General features: G+C 33.6%; 1 pseudogene across 1 annotated transcript; it reads left to right on the top strand.

Moving 5' to 3' along the window:
* Positions 1 to 8784: 8784 nt before the first annotated feature.
* On the top strand, positions 8785 to 10832 carry LOC147501481 (protein JINGUBANG pseudogene; annotated as a pseudogene). Its single transcript, XR_015221392.1, has one exon. The product of XR_015221392.1 is annotated as a protein JINGUBANG pseudogene (transcript).
* Positions 10833 to 18912: the final 8080 nt, after the last annotated feature.

Raw genomic sequence — 18912 nt, forward strand, 5'->3', positions numbered from 1 at the left:
GTTAATTAGACTAAATAAAATTGTTAATATATTTTTTGCTTTAAATAAGGTGTTTAACTAGTAGTCTTATATAGCCCATAATATGTTTTTTTTCCCCTCTTCATTTGTGAATAAATAATATCACTTAGGGCGTAATGCAAAATACGCTTGTGTAATGCGGCAACAAAGAAAAGTTCACTTGTAAATTTGTCATGTCAGCTGTTCTAAATTCTAACGGCAAAATAAGCTTGCGTAATGCAGCAACAAAGAAAAGTTCACTTGTTCTAAATTCTAACTACCAAGATGTTTTGTAGTAATTTAGTTTATACAAAACCTAGTATACGCCTGTTGTACCTGTGCTCCAGCATCTGGGCCCTCTAATAACTAAGGGGGTGAGGGTGTATTGCCACACAAGGAGCATGCAAAATGATCATACTTATCATATTACTTCTACTTTTCATTCATTAGAGAGACCCATGTGTTATGCATGTGTTATGTATTTGTTTTTCATTCTTTGGAGGACAATGTTTTCGGTTTTTAGGTGAAGCTTAAGTCAAATTAACATGTCAATTACCAAATCACTTTTAGACCCAACAAACTAAAGCCTTTATCTATGGGTAAAATAGGCAATTTATGAATATAAAAGAAAGCAACCCAAAAATTATTTTAGACCCAGCAGACTAAAGTCTTTATCTATAGGCAAAATAGGCAATTCATGAATATAAAAGAAAGCAACCAAAAAATATTTATGCCAAAATCCAAAATTCAGGGTGAGCCAGGGCATACCCTGGCTCCCCTGGCTCCGCCACTCGGGTGGCACGACCAAATATCATCTTATGAGGTGGAATTTATCATCCCACTTCTTTCTTATTTGTTATGTAGATTATATGAGCCAAGCTTAAGTTTTTTTTCAAAACTCGCTTAATAAACAAATCGAACTTGAAGATAGTGAAGCTGGGCTTGATTACCTCGAATTCCATTCAAATCAGTTGGGGGATCCTTGCGGACATTGTTCACAAATCTCAAACTTCACAGCACACCACTATTCCCAGTTTGGAACGTGAGTTGAGGTGTCCCTGTTTTGATTATTACCAAAATGCTGTAGTGGGATATGGGAAGGTGCGATCAATTCTGTATAAACAATATGAGCTCATGTTATCTTATAGTTATACTACCAGAGATTGAGAGATATTTAGCAGCCCCACGAGGTCACGACCAAACATGTACTTTTGTTTGAAATTTTTCACGTGCATGGTGCATCCATCCATTCAAAATACCACATTTCCGAATTTTAGGCCTCGTTGTAGAAGAATTTGAGACGTCACAACAAATTTATAATAGGAAATTATTAGAAAAGCAGGAAAAAATCTGAAAAAGAACTTGGAGAGGGGTTATATCCATTCAAAATAACAGGGGAGAAGAATAGCAATGACTTGCAACTCTAGAAAAAGTGGGGCAATGTAGTAAATAAGCTAACTCGATCCTGATTAACTATTTAACTGTAAACTTTTTCAAGTGGAGTAAAAGACACGTAATAGAGGAAAGTTGATTAGATTGATTCAAACTTAAGGAATTGATTATTCGTTCACAAAGTATTTGCTTTAAGAGACCGGTCGGTTCCTCTATAACCAATTTCTGTACCACACACACGTCTCGTATCTCGGTGTACACACATATATCTCGGAGCACACACACAGGTATTAAAACACACATACACATCTCGAATTCAGATCAACGGCGAAATAATACGGTTATAGAGATGAAATAATCTCTGTACCCAATTATAGAGATCTCGAATCTTTATTTTAAAAAACAAGTTAAAATGGACAGATCATGCCTTTTTTTTATTATTTTTGCAGCCAAAACATTACATATGCCATTTGCATAGCACACAACACGGATGAAAGTGTGGTAGGAGCACATAACATGTCTGACTATTTTCGATCGTCTTTCAAATAATTAATTGGTTTGGCTGATTGAGACACTGGTCGAGCCAACAGCTTCTTCGACTTAGTTTTAGACTTTTAGTGCATATGTACAACATCGATTGGATATATAAAGGTTATGGTGGCTTGTGATGGATTAGAGTTATTATTATATTACATACACTACTTTTTCTAGCTAAGTCTCAACTTTTGGCCATCATCTCATATGATATATTGCGCTTATTTCATAGTTTTGATGATCAAACTATGAATTAATAAATAAACCATGCGTATATCGTAACAAACACATATTCTATTTCTCATCTGGTCAACTATTACATCTTAAAAACAAACTATTACATCTTGAACTTGTAGCGGGGAACAGGGAAAACTTACATTATTATATTTTTGCCGTGAGAAGCTCTTGTCGTTAATCTGTTATATCTGTAGTATGTAGGCTGTTAAACAAAATTTTGAGTATCCAACTCAAAATTAAATGGCAATGGATGTGTGTCAGGCACCACACACTACCCACAAAACAAACGGGTCATAGAATTAAAACTGAAAAGAAATTTTTTTTTAAATAGTTTATTAACCATCAAAACACAATTTTTCTTTACAAAATTTTCTAATATTCAAAATCAAACAAGAATGATTTATATTATCACTAATTGAAGATACTCATTGATTGATTGATTTATTTATTTATTTTTAAATTGATTGAATTATAAAATTTATCAAAGTTTGGAGGAACCCTAGTATGAAAACAAATAAGTCTTATAATAATTTATGAATCAAATCCATAATCTTTTATGCACATTATTACAGTTAAAATCAAAGCAAAACATTTAATGAAATTATTCAATCACGCATTTAAATTAAATATGCATTTCATTTAAAAGATGATTAACATATTCATTTTGTCAAATTTATAGAAGATGATTCAAACATTTTAAAACCAAACCAAATTAATTTTGTCAATTTTTTTTTGAAAATAATCAATTTTCATTGATTCATTTGGAACATTGGAAATGGTAATCAACCCGATATAAATTTTTAAACCAAATTAAATTAAAATATAAAACAAAATTTTTTTTTGATGCCTAAAAAATAAAATATATAATCAAAAATTTTAAAATAATATTCATTTGGTTTTAGGATCCGGATATCCGAATCCGATTTACTTGGATCCAGATTAGGGGAAATTTGGCCCTGGTGCGGGAAAACCCTCAAAAGTTGGCCCCTCACAGAATCCGACCCATATCTAGGTTTACGGATTCATTTTTTTTTCCGATCCGAACATATATATATGTACCATTATCCCTATTTGAACTAAATTTTTCACTACAAATGAATATCCGATAATAGTAGTTTACCACATATCATAACTATTTTAATTTGAAAAAGAGTTAAATATTTTATGATTTTGTGTAAACCCAAAATAGAGGTAATAATTTATGCCTATATTTGTGTAAACCCTAAATAATTTATTATCTTTTATAAATTATTAAATTAGTTTTCAATAGGGGATATATATATATATATATATATATGAAAATTATTAAAATAATATATTTTTTTTTAAAGATATAAGTAGTTTTGTTTTAGTGGATAAAAAATAAAAATAAATAAATAAAAATTACAAAAAAAAAAAAAAAAAAATTACAAAAAAAATAGGATATCCGAAATCATTTGGCCCTAAAAAAATCCAAATCGGATGGATCCAATCATGATTTTATGGTTTGAATGAGTTTTCCAGATATAGTAATGAAAAAATCCAATCCAAACCCGTTCCATTTCCTGTCGTAATTTTACTTTGTTTTGGGTGTGGCAGCCCTTGATAAAATAAATGGCGCCTTTATAAAAACTCCTATACAAACTTGTTTACTTTTAAAAAGTTAATTGATATCCACGTTATCAAGTATTTTTTTTTGCACGCAAGTAGGAAATCCACGTTATCAAGCAACCTAGCTAAGAGCCTATGAATGTAAAAGTTGATGTCCACGTGCCACGGTATCTTCATCTTTCATTCAATTCCTAACCTCTTTGAAATACTAAGATGATTCATGCATCACCCGCAAGAATTGACAAGTAGAAGTATTGTATTTTATTGCACACCACAATTCTACTAGAAAATCTCACAAGGAAATCTCTATAAAGTGTTGCAGCAAAGCCAAAGTTAGGTGATGAGTGCGAGCTGTCCTCGGAAAAACGAAGTCACTGAAACTTCGAAGTAAAACATAGTTACACTACATACATCATATTGGACGAATGACGATATATATATATGTGTGTGTGTAATGTGCAAATTATATCTCCAATAGACTATTTTGTGCAAGTTGCATTTGTTAATTATTTTCAGTATCATACAACTTAGTCCACCAACATTTTTAAAGAAAAATAATATGAATCTCTAATACCATTGAGATTATGTATTAGTAGTTAGGAACATGTTGGAGAAGCAAGTACACAATAAAGCCGGTCAGGGACTTAATTAAGTTGTGGGAAAATTAAAACCTAATTAAGAAGGATGAGAATTTCAGTTTGTTTGTAAACTAGGTAGTAGGTACAACACAGTACAACACAAAAGATTTGAATATTTGAGAAATATAAATAAGACACAAATGAATCCACCTGTGAGGCTGTGACCATACATTCAACGGTAAAGGAACTAAAGGTTCTAAATTTCTAATGCTGTGACAGATGATTTTGGCCTAGTTACCAAAAAAAAAAAAAAATGATTTTGGCCTGACGTACAAATGTCTGATACTCTGATCTCAAGTCTTATTAGTGATTAGTGTCAAATTACGAATTCTTTAGGTCACAGGCAATCATCGTTAAAGTGAATGCTACGTAGCCCCTTCTAGGTTCATTACTTCGTTGTACTCTTGGCACCTTGTCAACGTACAGCAGTTGAAATTTTGTACTCAATAATGTTCGGCGAAGCGTAGTATATTGATTAGAAAATTTTCCATCATTATCTAGCTAAATTAACGAATTGGGAACATCCATTTGGGAGGTGATTCACTCTATATGAATTATCAACAATTCATTTATATATCCTCTTTTGAAATATTTTACAGATTTTTTTTAAAAAAAAATGTTGCCAAGATTAAAAGTTATTGATGCCCCATATAGCACTATATTATTGGCATATAAATGAATAATAATGCATATTTTATCAGATTAATTACCGTGATATATAACAATCTAAATTTTGTAGCAAAACTATCTTTTTCCTGAAGGATTTTCTAGGTACACGTGACTGAATTTGCATTAGTGCAGGCACGAGAAATTACACTATATATTTTACCAACACCAGTAAAGATGCTAGTGGCAGTTAGGGTGCTAATGGGTCGGTTTTGGGTCGGATTTTAACGGTTTCAGTTTGAATTTTATTATTTGCGGTTCTATCGGTTTTAATATGAGAATTATAGAACCCAATCCAAAACCATCAAAACCCACATTTTGTTATCAGTTTCGGTTCTAATTCGGGTATTTATAATTTATTATGATTATTAAACAATTTTAATAATTTAAATACTAAAATTTGTTTTTATTTTTATTTTTATTTTTTTTATTTTCCTATATGATAATATTTTATGTATAATTAGTGATGTATCAACATTCATATTTACATCAATCTATGAGCATATATCAATCATACACGTTAAAACATTTACTATTCATTTGATAATTTCAAGTTTTGATATAGAAATTAAAATAATTAAATATCTAACCCCAAAAATTTGATTTTTTTTTTTATATGTACATACATATATATATTTGTTTTCTTGTATTAACTCGATCGTGTACACTGCACGTACAATCACATATATTTGTTATCTTGATATATTTTACGTGTATACACATATATTTGTACACGTGTATTAACTCACATTTTAAATCGAATATGCGAATACATGCGTCTTACAATTACATCTCATCAATAATTTTTAACATGAACACTACATATTGGTTTATAATAAGTGTGTGTACCACAATATATCATGCATGTGTATCATATTTAAATATACACGTGCATAAGTTAATAAATATATAATGTATTAGTTAATTCATTATATACACGTTGACATTATTATAAACATCTATGATACATTTGTTTAACGTATTGTTATAAAATATACATTTAACAACACACATTCACTATTATGCTATATATATTTAATAGACTTTTACACGTAAAAAACATATTTTATATTATAATGTATGAGTTTGATTATTTATATATAATATAATATTAAATTTTATATATCGAAATCATAATAATTGATTCTGGTTTTGGTTCGGATACCCACAGATTTTTTATTATTTATCGGTTATGTTATTAATGACTCGTTTTAAATGGGTCTAACTTTTTAAAATCTATAATCGGAACATTCAATTTTGGTTCCGGATTGACACCTCTACATTATCAGTGTATTTGAGAAAAAAAAAAAACAAATATACTAGTAGTACTACTACAACAACAATTAAAATTTTATGGAAAAAAAAAAAACAACAACCTATTAAACAATTTCAACAATTCAAAAGACATGTAGCTAGGGAAATAATTAAAACGTGGAGAACTAGCTAGTGAATCCAAATAGCACTGCTGTCCTTCTAAAATCGTCATGGTAACGTTACAGAGCCGTCATGAAGAGACGCTTGTCACACAATAATTGTTGGTCCAGATTCTACTTCTGGAAGGGGACAAGGGGTGGCGAGACTAGGTAATAGGTTTTCCCATGGACGTCGACAGTTGACAGTTCTGTTACGTGGCAGGTGTCAGGCTCTTCAACTCTTCAAGACGACAAAAGCAACAAATCACAATATTTTGTTAAACAACGTGTCTGCGCGTAAATGTGTGAACCAAACACACTTGTTTTTTCCTCCTGCAAAGGTGTACCAGGCGAAATATTAGTACACCTGTTAAACTTCAAAATTTTCCTTTTTGCTCTATTTTGGTCACCTAATTCTTCTCTCTAAGTCACGACTGTATGGTATGCTTTCAATAGCATATTTTGCTTGGTACGAAAATAGTAGACTTATACATAGGGTGAAGCCTTGTGCCATGACGGCTAAGCTAGGGAATAGGGTTGCGACGTTTACGGTAGGGCGAGAATTTGTTGATTTGAGATAATTTATCTTATGCTATTTTGAGCAAATGTTGTCGACCGTTCAAAGCATCCAATTTTATCATTCAAATTTCTTAAAACGTATAATTCATAAAAATAGATCTAGATAATATGTAGTTAACATCTTTATGTATTCAATCATAATTTTCTCAGGTATTAATAATGCAAAACAACTTCTAGCCTTGATACGTTCGCACGTCCATATATCGCTCTCAACTAAGAAGAAATATTATTATGCTAAACAAAACAAACATCAAGCGAAACTATATATACATAACACTATCTTTATTATTAAAAAAAAACAAAACAAAACAAAAAAGCAAAAAAGAAAACCTATACATTGGTTATGGACTTACGGGCCTAGCTTGTATTATCATCTATATGCAAGTTGCAATTCAAAGTTTTTTATTTCAATAAATGTAACACATAATTGACATTTTTGTGTTTCTCTGCGATTAGGATATATTGACTTCGAGGATTTCTGTTTTATCAATAAGAAAATAGACTTTTACAAAGACATTATTAAGCTTTTGGAACATTGCAAGTACGCTAGATTTTTGTTTGACAATAAGGCTATGCCACGTTCAAATGCTGTCCTTTTTATTCAATGGTAGAAGAAAATAAAGTGATAATGAATTTTGCAGCTAAGTGTGTGTGAGACTAAAATTTTGATGGAACAACCATACAATTGACAATGCAACAAATGCTTCTTGCAATATATCATTGACAAACCTTCATACATTTAAGTGCAGGCCGGCCGGGGAACTATATATCTAATCAAAGTACGAATCAGCTGGTTTAAGGTCCACAAATTGTATCTTATCCTTGTGACCAGGACTAGCTACTCCCATCAAAGGGGAATTAATGTATATGGTCATGGATGGATTCAGAGCATCCTCCCTAGAAGAAACAAAATTAATTATATGTTTATTTTCTCAGCGCGAAAAACACAATTTTCTTAATAGTTAGAGGAAAGGATAGCTCCTATTTAACAACTGTATATATCATACATGAATGCATTGCAGTGTTAAGAAACATGCATTAGCGGGAAAAAAAAGTAATAAGAAACATGGATCACCTAGTGCAGAAGTCCGAATAAGTTTCTAACATTACAAATCTTATATATTTGGCGTTCAACACGGCTAGCTAGTTTTGAAAGAAATTTCCACCTGTTTTGCGGATATCTCACAATGCCTACGTGCAATGATCAAGTCCATCGAGGATGCATATCATGTAAGTTGTCAAGAAGCTAGCACAAGCTTTCGTACAGCTGCAAATGGATACATTTTGGTTACATTTGCCAATTTAAAAATCCAAATCCGATGAAGTGTAAAATCAATAATAAAACGAAACATTGGATATCCAATTTGCAGCCCTTATTAAGAAATACATACAATGGTTCATTACTACTATACATGTACTAATTAAAATCTTATGTTACGATCTTGTTAAGGTATGAACTCCACGAGTCATACAGCAGATTCCTTCTAAGATACATAAACATAAACATAAACGCAACGTAAGACCCAAGATAATCAAATAATGCATAATTGCATGTGCAGGAAAACAGGAAAGAGCACAACACGTAACTAATCTGAAACCAAAAAGGCCATCTATTTGCATGTACGTTCGTACCAAACAAAGAAACACGTAGATAATTAGACCAAGTCAACAGTCAAAAAAATTTCCAAACATAAAAAAGTCAAAATACCTTGTAGACACAAAATCTTTCTTTTCCCTTCAAACGTAAACCGTCCAAAACCCAAACTCCCCAACTGTTTTTTCACCCAAAATAACCAGTTTCAACGGACGTTTTACACTATTCCATATATTCAATCCAATTTTCCCGCCAGCGAGTAATTTCAATCAAACTAGAAAAACATCATCCTTACACGTGTCATACTTTCACCCATCCGCACTTCCACTAGTGGTCCTCCTCGATCCATTTAAATATAGCATCGCTCCCTTCTCCCACCTTTATTTAGTTCTTTTATCCCACCAAAATCGCCTCCCGCTTTTCTCCCCTTCTCCACTTGTGGATTTGTTTCAGCCTCTTTTTTCGCTTTTCTTCAGATCTGGTTTTCCTCGATTCCATCTTTTGTGTTATTTCTTAATCAGTTTCATAAATGAATTCAAGATTAGGAAGTATGTTCGACGCAAGTACTCTTCCTAGAAATAAATTTGGGAATATGTTATACTCCGATCCAAATATCTCATCAACAAAAAGCAACGAAGAAGAATATATAGCTCGCAATAGTAGCGCGTCGGCGCAAGCAAGTAGTCCAGCATATTACGATAGAAGTGAAGATAGCTCTCCAAATTATAATAATAGCATGTCACCATGGAATCCAGTATCTCCATTCGCGCGATCACCATGGACGATGACGTCAGCAACAACTACAACTACAACTACTTCAACTAGAACTCCTTCCCAAGAATTTTCCCCTCCAAACATGTTAATCGCCTCGCTTGTTCGCGAAGAAGGACATATTTATTCTCTTGCAGCTTCAGGTGATTTGTTATACACAGGCTCAGATAGCAAGAACATTCGCGTTTGGAAGAATCAGAAGGAGTACGCTGGATTTAAATCCGGTAGCGGATTAGTGAAAGCTATTGTGATTTCTGGAGAGAAAATCTTTACGGGTCATCAAGATGGGAAAATTCGAGTATGGAAAATCTCTTCGAAAGACCTGAGCCTGCATAAACGCTCAGGAACTCTTCCCAAATTTCGTGATATTGTAAAAAGCTCAATGAATCCAAGTAATTACGTCGAAATAAGACGCCATCGCAATGCGATATGGATTAAACATTTCGACGCAATTTCTTGCTTGAGCTTGAACGAAGATCAAGGACTACTTTATTCCGGTTCTTGGGATAAAACATTAAAAGTATGGAGAATATCAGATTCTAAATGCTTAGAATCGATTAACGCGCACGACGACGCTGTTAATTCGGTTGTGTCGGGATTTGATGGACTAGTTTTCACAGGTTCAGCTGATGGAACGGTGAAAGTTTGGCGTAGAGAGTTACAAGGAAAAGGGACAAAGCATTTTTTCGTACAAACTTTATTACAACAAGATACAGCAATAACAGCGTTAGCTGTTAATCAATCTGGCTCTGTTATTTATTGTGGTTCGTCCGATGGTTTAATAAATTTCTGGGAACGTGAAAAGAGTTTGTCACATGGTGGAGTTATTAGAGGACATAAACAAGCTGTACTATGTTTAGCAGCAAAAGGAAATCTTGTATTTAGTGGTTCAGCAGATAAAAGTATTTGTGTGTGGAGAAGAGGAGGAGGTGTTCACACGTGTGTATCTGTATTAACGGGCCACAATGGGCCTGTTAAATGTTTAGCAGTTGAAAAAGATGAAGAGTCAAGGGTTGATAATAAAAGTTGGATATTGTATAGCGGCAGTCTTGATAAATCTGTCAAGGTTTGGAGAGTTTCAGAACAAGCACCTAACTTGCAAGAAATGGCTGCACTTCAACAACAACAACAAACATCTGAAAATGGGTTTTCTGGAGTTTATTCTTTTCCTTCTTCTACTAGTTTTTCTTGTCCTAGTTTTGGACAAAGTAATAACAATGGTACTACTTGGATTGAAACAAGAAGATGAGGTGATGAAGTGCTCCATGTGTCCGCATATAGTCCTGTCTAGTGTCTTGAGTACTGTTATAGTTTTTTGCTTTTATTTTAATTTTTTTGTTATATTAATGTCATGTGATTAGCTGGAAAATTGTATATAAACATTATATTTGAAAATGATAATTGAACTTTTTTCCTATTTAATTGGTTTGGATTAAAGTGGTTTATTTAGTGGGCCTATTTGTCATTCTTTATATAGCCAAATCGCGCAGACACCTGTTTGATGTAAATTCAGTAAATATGTATAGGTCAAGGAACCTTGATACCACGCACCCCACTAAATGATACCGTGATGGCATCTCTATGACTCTATCTCATTGAAAGATGACTGATTTTTAGTGGAAATGATATCCCTTGTCGATAATATCCACAAAAAAATCAATCATTTTGATGTCTCTAGCTCGACAAAGTTGTCGTTAAGTTTGCAATTTGTTAACGATCCATAGTCTTTAAATTTTGTAAAACATTTTTGACAAATTTAGACATCGAAAAATATTTTTTTTAAAAAAAGGGTGAACTAGTGTTACCCCCTACTAGATGAGCCAATTAGGATTTTCCTCCCACTAGATGAGAAATTAGGGTCTCTTCTCTAAATACACACAAAAAAATTTCGGTCAACTCATTTTGACTTTTTTTTGTGTATTTTTTAGGGAAAACCACTATTTTCCATGAAGGAATTAATTGGCTCATCTTTAATACTAGTTAACCCAAAAAAAAAATGATATATATGTCAGGAAGATCATGCCACTGAAAAATCAGCTATTAGTTCGTAGTGTAGTTCAACATTTTGGTAGGACTGTTAATGTGCGGATGTCATTATTAGGTGTGTCAACATAGCCTGACAAAATATATATGAGTTGTACTTTGTCAAAATAATTAAGTTATAATAGAAGAAATGATGAAATTGGATAGGCCTGCATCTTCTTAATGTGCTAATTCTTGAAGATATGAAAGTTGGTTAAGTATCAATTCACAAAATCCATTTCTCAAAGACCAAGGTGATAGATATATTATGTACATGTGCTACTAGTATACTGGTATTTGGTGGGCCGAACGAAATAGAAAGGAAGAAGAAGATGAGAGGGTTACCTGAAAGCGGCGGTGCGAAAAAAGCACGGAAGAAGGATGGAGGGGCCAGGTGTACATGTTATGAGGCTAGCTTGCTTTTTGTTTTTTGAGAATACTAAAAGATAAAAGAAAATTAGACGTACAGACGGAAAATGGAAAGTGAGTTTAAGCGTCCCTCACCCAAATACTACCTCTATAGTTAGTAGTGTAGTTCAACATTTTGGTAGGACTGGTAATGTGCGGATGTCATTATTAGGTGTGTCAACGTAGCCTGACAAAATATATGAGTTGTACTTTGTCAAAATAATTAAGTTCTAATAGATGGAAGAAATGATGAAATTGGATAGGCCTGCATCTTCTTAATGTGTTAATTCTTGAAGTGGATATGAAAGTTGGTTAAGTATCAATTCACAAAATCCATTTCTCAAGGACCAAGGTGATAGATATACTATGTACATATGCTCCAGTATACTGGTATCCGGTGGGCCAAACGAAGTAGAAAGAAAGAAGAAGATGATGAGAGGGGCGGCAGTAAAAGACCCAGCGGAGCCTGATCACAAGTACCATTAGTGCAACAAACACCACCACCACAAGGTAGAGGGGGCAGTAAAAGGCCATGAGGACCCATAGAAATCATAGGAGGCAGAACAATTGTGGCATAGTTAGTTTTTTTTTTTTTTTTTTTTTTTTTTTTTTTTTTTTTTTTTTAATTTTTATATATGATTGCTATAGTTTGTTATGTTTTGGACGTTCTAGTGGACTTGTAGTTTGTTTTATTTTGTTTTGATGTTCTAGTGGACTTGTGTGTGGTTGTGTTGAAGTGTTGAATTGATGTTCAACTTCACTGGTAGTCTCAGCTCATCCGACCTCAAGCACCACCTTAACATATATTCTTAGAGTGGAATTAATCTCACCTCCCATCAAGTACTTGGGCTTAGCTCTTACTACATCGAGATTAGTGGAATTGGTCACAACAAGGATAACAAACTGGAATAACACTTTCTTGACCCTAGCAGGGAAACTGCAATTAGTACACTATGTGTTATCATTCTTTCATATAACTATTTGGCAAAGACCTTCATATTGGTACACTAGATAAAATCTCTAAGTTTACAAATAGATTTGATAGGCTGGTCCGAGTATGGAGAGGAAGGTGCATAAAACTAGTTTAGTCATTGTACTATAATATGTAACAAGTGAAAATGAGGTTTCAACATAGTGGACCCTAAGTATGGAATGTTGTTGCACATTGTGGATTGTTAATCTACAAGACTATAACCAAGGAAGAAACTTTATGGATCAAATGGATTTGGGAGTATCACTCGAGAGGTAAATTTTTTTGGACAATGAAGATCCCTTCAGACTACTCTTGGGTGTGGAGATCAATACTTAACATAGAAGAAAAGCGAAATAAAAACCCCAATTTGCAATTTTAAAATTAGGGTACGGTTAGGAATCATTTTGTATTAGTAATTAAGGTTATAATACTAGAACAAAATTAAGAATTAGACTTTGGTCCTAAAATTTATATGAAGCAAACATGCGAGATGCACGTGTTAGGGGTATTCTAGGTATTAACCTAAAGTTGGACGATTTGATCACAGTCAACGAGTTTGACTAGCAGAAATAGGACCAAAGTCTAATTTCCAACTATAAATTAATTGACCAAAGCCTAATATCATTACTATAAGTTGGACCAAAGCCTAAATTCCCCCTAATGATAACATGGTTGTCGTGGATCAAGTAGATATTGCTCGAGTTCAGGTGGATGTTGTTGTAATTGAGTTGGAGGCATCAACCTCTAAATTGATTGGTTAGTAGGTAGAAGCTAGTGCTCCCATGGAACAACAACATACGAGATATAAAGTGCATACTATCTCTCCACCTCGCACAAGATCGAGAGTTCAGAAGCAGAGGAATAGACTATTGTGAGGCCAAAGAAATGCAAAGAACCATCTCCAAGTGTGGTCAAGGGGAACTTATACCTGGTGAGATCAGTCCTACCTTAGCTATGATGAAGCAAACATCCAAGGCAAAATATAAAAGTAAAAACCTTAAGGAGATTTGGGATATATGACACTCGGTCTAACATACACTTGTTGTGAGTGTGGGACCTTCTTCTATAATTTTGAGAATACACAGAAACATCTAAGGAATGACCATCCGGTCTTAAGAGATAAACTTTGTTTGGTGGCATACGATAGATGTTTATATGATGTTATGTCTATGTGTACCCAGGTGGGTTATGTTCATGAGTTATATTCATGAGTGTTCATGATTGTAAAGCTTATAGCCTAATGTTGTTTTATTAGGATTCTTTCTCTAATGATCATCCTCTTAGAGAGGTATGCAACTCTTTGAAGTTTAATCAACATGTAGGGTCTGCCTTAACCTTGTAAAATTTTCAAAAAAAAAAAAATGAATATAGCTAATCAATTATTAGCAACTGGTTTTGAGAATGTAAGAATACGTACAATAAAGCAACACTACAAGAGATGAGGGTTTTAGCAATGCTTGCAAGCATAGCAAATACCAACAAAGCTGCAACAAATTAAAAGATCTTTTGCTATGCCTTAACTAGTGTTGCGCGGTCATTGCAGCTTGTGACGAAACAAAAGCCTATTGGCAATGTTAAAAATGTGGCTAATACTCATTCTTTTCACTATACTCAAAAGCGTTGCTAAAAGATCTAAAAACGTAGCTGATAATATTTTGGAGTTTTTTTTGTAAAATGACTAATTATTTAATAAAAATCATTAGCAATAATCCATAAGCGTAGCTAAAGCAGCCCATCTACAACCCTTTGGAGCGTAGCTGAAGGGAGAACATTGGCTACACTTTCTTACGTTGTTGCAAATAGAAGTGCATTGACAATGTTTGAAAGCATAGCAAGAAGCATGCCATGAGTGTAGGCAGTGGCAGAGCCAGGATTTTATATTAGGGTGGGCAATTTAAATTAATATGCAACTCATTAGAAAAGCAACTCAAAATTTATTACACCAAAAATTGGAAATTCTAAACATTTGTACATTAATTATCCAAAAAAAATGTTTTTTAAAAACTCGAAATCAAACAAAAAAGTACAAGTGTCTAGGGAGAGTATCCATTTTGTTAAAGCGTTGCATGATCGCTTCAGAATCAATGCTTTTAAATATCTCTTTCTCAATATATGTTACTAAGTAAATGTTCGACCACTCATCTCCCATATGATTCTGGAGTCAATTATTTACAATATGCAAAGCTAAAAATACTCTTAGTGGTGGTAGTGACGGGCGGAATAAGAGATGAAGTAATGAGCAAGCCAGAGAAACCACACAAACTAGAGAATGAGGGAAGCCAGGCACAATGTTTTGTATATGTTTGACCGTGTTTTAGATTTTTGTTTTTGTGAAACAAAAACATAAATTGACCGAAAGAAGCATTTTGTTTTCTTTCTAATTTAAGTTTGGATAAAATGCTCTCAAGGGCATCAAAATTTTGAACCTTTGGAAATAAAAACCAATGCACATCATACATTGAATTGAGACATGACTACAAATTTTTTTTTTTTTTGGGAAAGTTCAAGGTGTGCAGCTGCCCACCCTTGGCTCCGCCCGTGAGTGTAGGTAAGCGTAGCAAAAAATCGCTTTTGTTCAAGGCATTGGACGTGGCAGAAGGTGGTGCTTCAATATAGTACAAAGCATTAGCAACTTTGCAAAGTGCAGCTAAAGGTGGAGCTGTCTCATTGATCACTTTCTTTTTTTTTTGCCCCAGCGCCTGTTAGCGGGATGAAACCTGTACAGTTTCTGTTCAGTTTTAAAATAGAGTCCGGCTATGCAATAACCGAGTACTAGGATTAGATTCCAGTTACCGTTACTGTACTATATTGTCGCCACCTGTCTCTACTTTAACTCGACCGCTTTCTTCCTGTGTTTTTTTTTCCTTAAAATATATTTAATCTGTAATGAAATATCCCGCGAATAGAGACCGCCCAACAGCTTCGTCTTCCTCCTCGTCCTTTCATATCCATGATAAAAAAACAGAACACTCAAACCTCTTTTCCAATTGGTGTTTGGTTTTGCACTGATATTAGGTAACCTTCAAAACCCCACTCTTCCCAAAACGTTCATCCCTCAAAAGGTCAATCAACATGTTACAAGTGATTGATGCTTAGTGCCTTTGGAGAGGTGGTAGATTTATTTTCCAAGTACTGATCACATACTCTCAAGGCCATTTTACATTTGTATCATAAAACTTTGAATATGTATGTTTTGTTAATTGTTATCTTATAGCGGTTGTGAAATTATAAAGATGCCAACTTATTTGACAAGTAATGGACTGATATACATAATTAATGATTTCAAGTTTGTAACAAAGTTCGTCATGCTTGATGCTTGCAAGTTTCAAGCTATTATCTGGTGCTCTTTATTTTAAGAGAAGTCCTTTTGTTTCATGTTATTGAAAAAGCTTGGGCTAGCTTATTGATGGTTGAGCCACTGTAAATAAGGTTGAAGGTTGAAAGGGTGGAGGGTGTTTGGTGTGAGATGCAAGAGAAAGATAATAAAAAAAATCAATTAAGCTTTTTTTATTTATTAATGGTGGTTTACAATGTTTATCTCTCTTTGTTGCAAATAGTAAAATGCATAGCTTCTTTCTCCTCAAAGTGTTGTGTCTCCTGACTATTGTAGAATGAATTTAGCTCTCCCTCTTCTCGAGCACACTTTCCTCTTTTATAGTTGTTTCCATATGTATTTCTTCCAATAACTTTGTGAGGTACCTGTAATTTAGACAATGATTGAAATAAGGACAAATATCGTTAGTGTATGATATTTGGCCACCATATTTGGATTTTGGGAGAAGATGATGAACATTGGATTGTGGTTTGTGGGTAATTTTGGATGAGTTGTTTACTTGTTTTAGGATGTAATTTTGAGAATGTTAAACAAGAAAATAATGAAAAAAACCCCGGAGGAGTTAACGAGAGTTAAAGTAGGGACAGGTGGCAACAATGTGGTAACGGTTACTGACACAGTAACCGGCTTAGTGTATAGCCGGACTCTTTAAAATAGACCATGTTTTTTTTTTTTTTTTTTGGGGATTCCACGCTTTTCCAGTTTTAGAATTTGCTAACAATCATATGAAACGAAACATTGATCCATCAAACAAAATCTAATCCAACCAAATATTTTTATAAGTTCAACCAAAACCAAAACTAAGTGCAAAAATATCATCCAAAATACATCATCATATTTAACCATCACTATCCAAAATGTGATTGTGTAGCTGTTAGACACCGTCCGTCTAGAAAATATTCCCAACTTATAGCATTCATTCCTCCTTGGGATCCCCAAAATCCTAACTCACGTATTTAACACATTAGCCCAATTGAAATTTGCAATTGAAAAGAGGTGGTGACATGACTCCATCCAACTTAATATAAAATAGCCAGTAAATGTTCCCATATTCAAGGTAACCAAGTAAGTTAGGCCTAGACAAATTATATATAAGATTTTTCTTAAGAATTTAAAGTAAAACATTAGTATGATGGTTGAATGCAAAATATATAAACACCTAGTAAAATAAATAGATAAAATATGTAAAAAAAAACCCCACATCTACTACATACAAAGTCATTAAACCCTACAATGTAAAAGTAATTGTTCTACCAAATCAAACTCGAAAAAAAAAAAAAAAATTCCTATAATTAAACCACACAGTGTAAAAGTAATTGCTTTACCAAATAAAATAAAAAGAAATGCGTACCTCAAATCAAAAGCTTCGCCTAGGATCCAACTAAACCACCTTGCCAGAAAATTTTACAAAATTAGAATCACCAAATACAAAAGCTTTAGTGGGTGTTTGGATCTCATTTTTTCGAAAGATCATTTTCTTAAAAAATATTTTTCTAAAAAAATATGTTTGGTTGAGATTTTTCTTAAAAGCTATTTTTAAAAAAAAATGTTTTTCTTAAAAAAAAAAAAGAACCAAACATATTTATTTCAATGCAAGTCCAAATCTGTGCTTGGAAAAGATAGCCAATCTTATAAACTGAACTTGCTAAGATAATACAAAAATATTTTTGACTGGAAAGATGCCATGATAAAAAAAAGTAGTTTAATTGTGCACTCATGAAATTGCATTGGGTACCCCCCAAAAAAAAAATATTACAATTTGCCATTTTCTAAAAAACAAATGTTTTAATTTGTATCCAGCCCAAACCCAACAACCAGTTCAACCGGTCTCGCCATGTTTAAACCACCGGGTCGTTTGAGTGTACACTCAAACGGTCTCGCCATGTTGTTTCAATGTACACTCAAACGGTCTTGCCATGTCGTTTCACTCAAACGGTCTCGTCATGTCGTTTCAGTGTACACTCAAGAGGTTTGCACATGTCGTTTAAGACAAAGCTTTCAGGTTTTTAGCTAGACGATATGGCGGAGTCGTTTGGGCAATCTCCAGGACAACAGGGCTAGGTCGTTTGGGGACTTTCTTAGGCGACATAGCTGGGTCATTTGGACTAAAAAAATTGAGAAGTTCATTTTGTTTTTTGGTCACTTTCATATCCCTAATTAAACGATCAATTCCAAACACAAATTCTACTTTTCTTATGCATAAACACCAAACACAAACTATACAAATTATATATACAAAGAAAAAAAAAAGTTATTAGTAACTATAATAAGTTTAATAAAATCTAAATCAAATCAGATGATTCGTATTGTTGGAATGTACTTCCAATCGACGTCATGAGGTCGTTTAAGTATATAACGGAGCGGTCTATGTATGTGGTTTGAGCCTAAAGCCTCGGGTATTTATGATGGACGACATGGCCGGTCGTTTGAGTATATAATAGAGCGATCTAAGGACGTCGTTTGAGCCCAAAATCTCGGACAACATGGCCAAGTCACTTGGGTATATGATAGATCGAGCGATCTGAGGACTTGTTTGTGCCCAAAGGGGGAGACACGTACTAGACCATTGTTTGGGACTGGAATATGCGACATGGTGGCGTTTACTGGTATAGGCATTTCCGTTACTGATTACCATGTCACTTGTACGAAACAAGATGGGAATGCTCATATGACCACTCCAAAGTCATGTCGGGATTGTCACCTATGCTACATTAGTAGATTTGTCAATGTCAGAAATTTCAAAACGAGAAGATTTTCAATTTCAA

The sequence above is a fragment of the Coptis chinensis genome, chromosome 4 (genome assembly GCF_015680905.1).
Source record: "Coptis chinensis isolate HL-2020 chromosome 4, ASM1568090v1, whole genome shotgun sequence".
NCBI lineage: Eukaryota > Viridiplantae > Streptophyta > Magnoliopsida > Ranunculales > Ranunculaceae > Coptis > Coptis chinensis.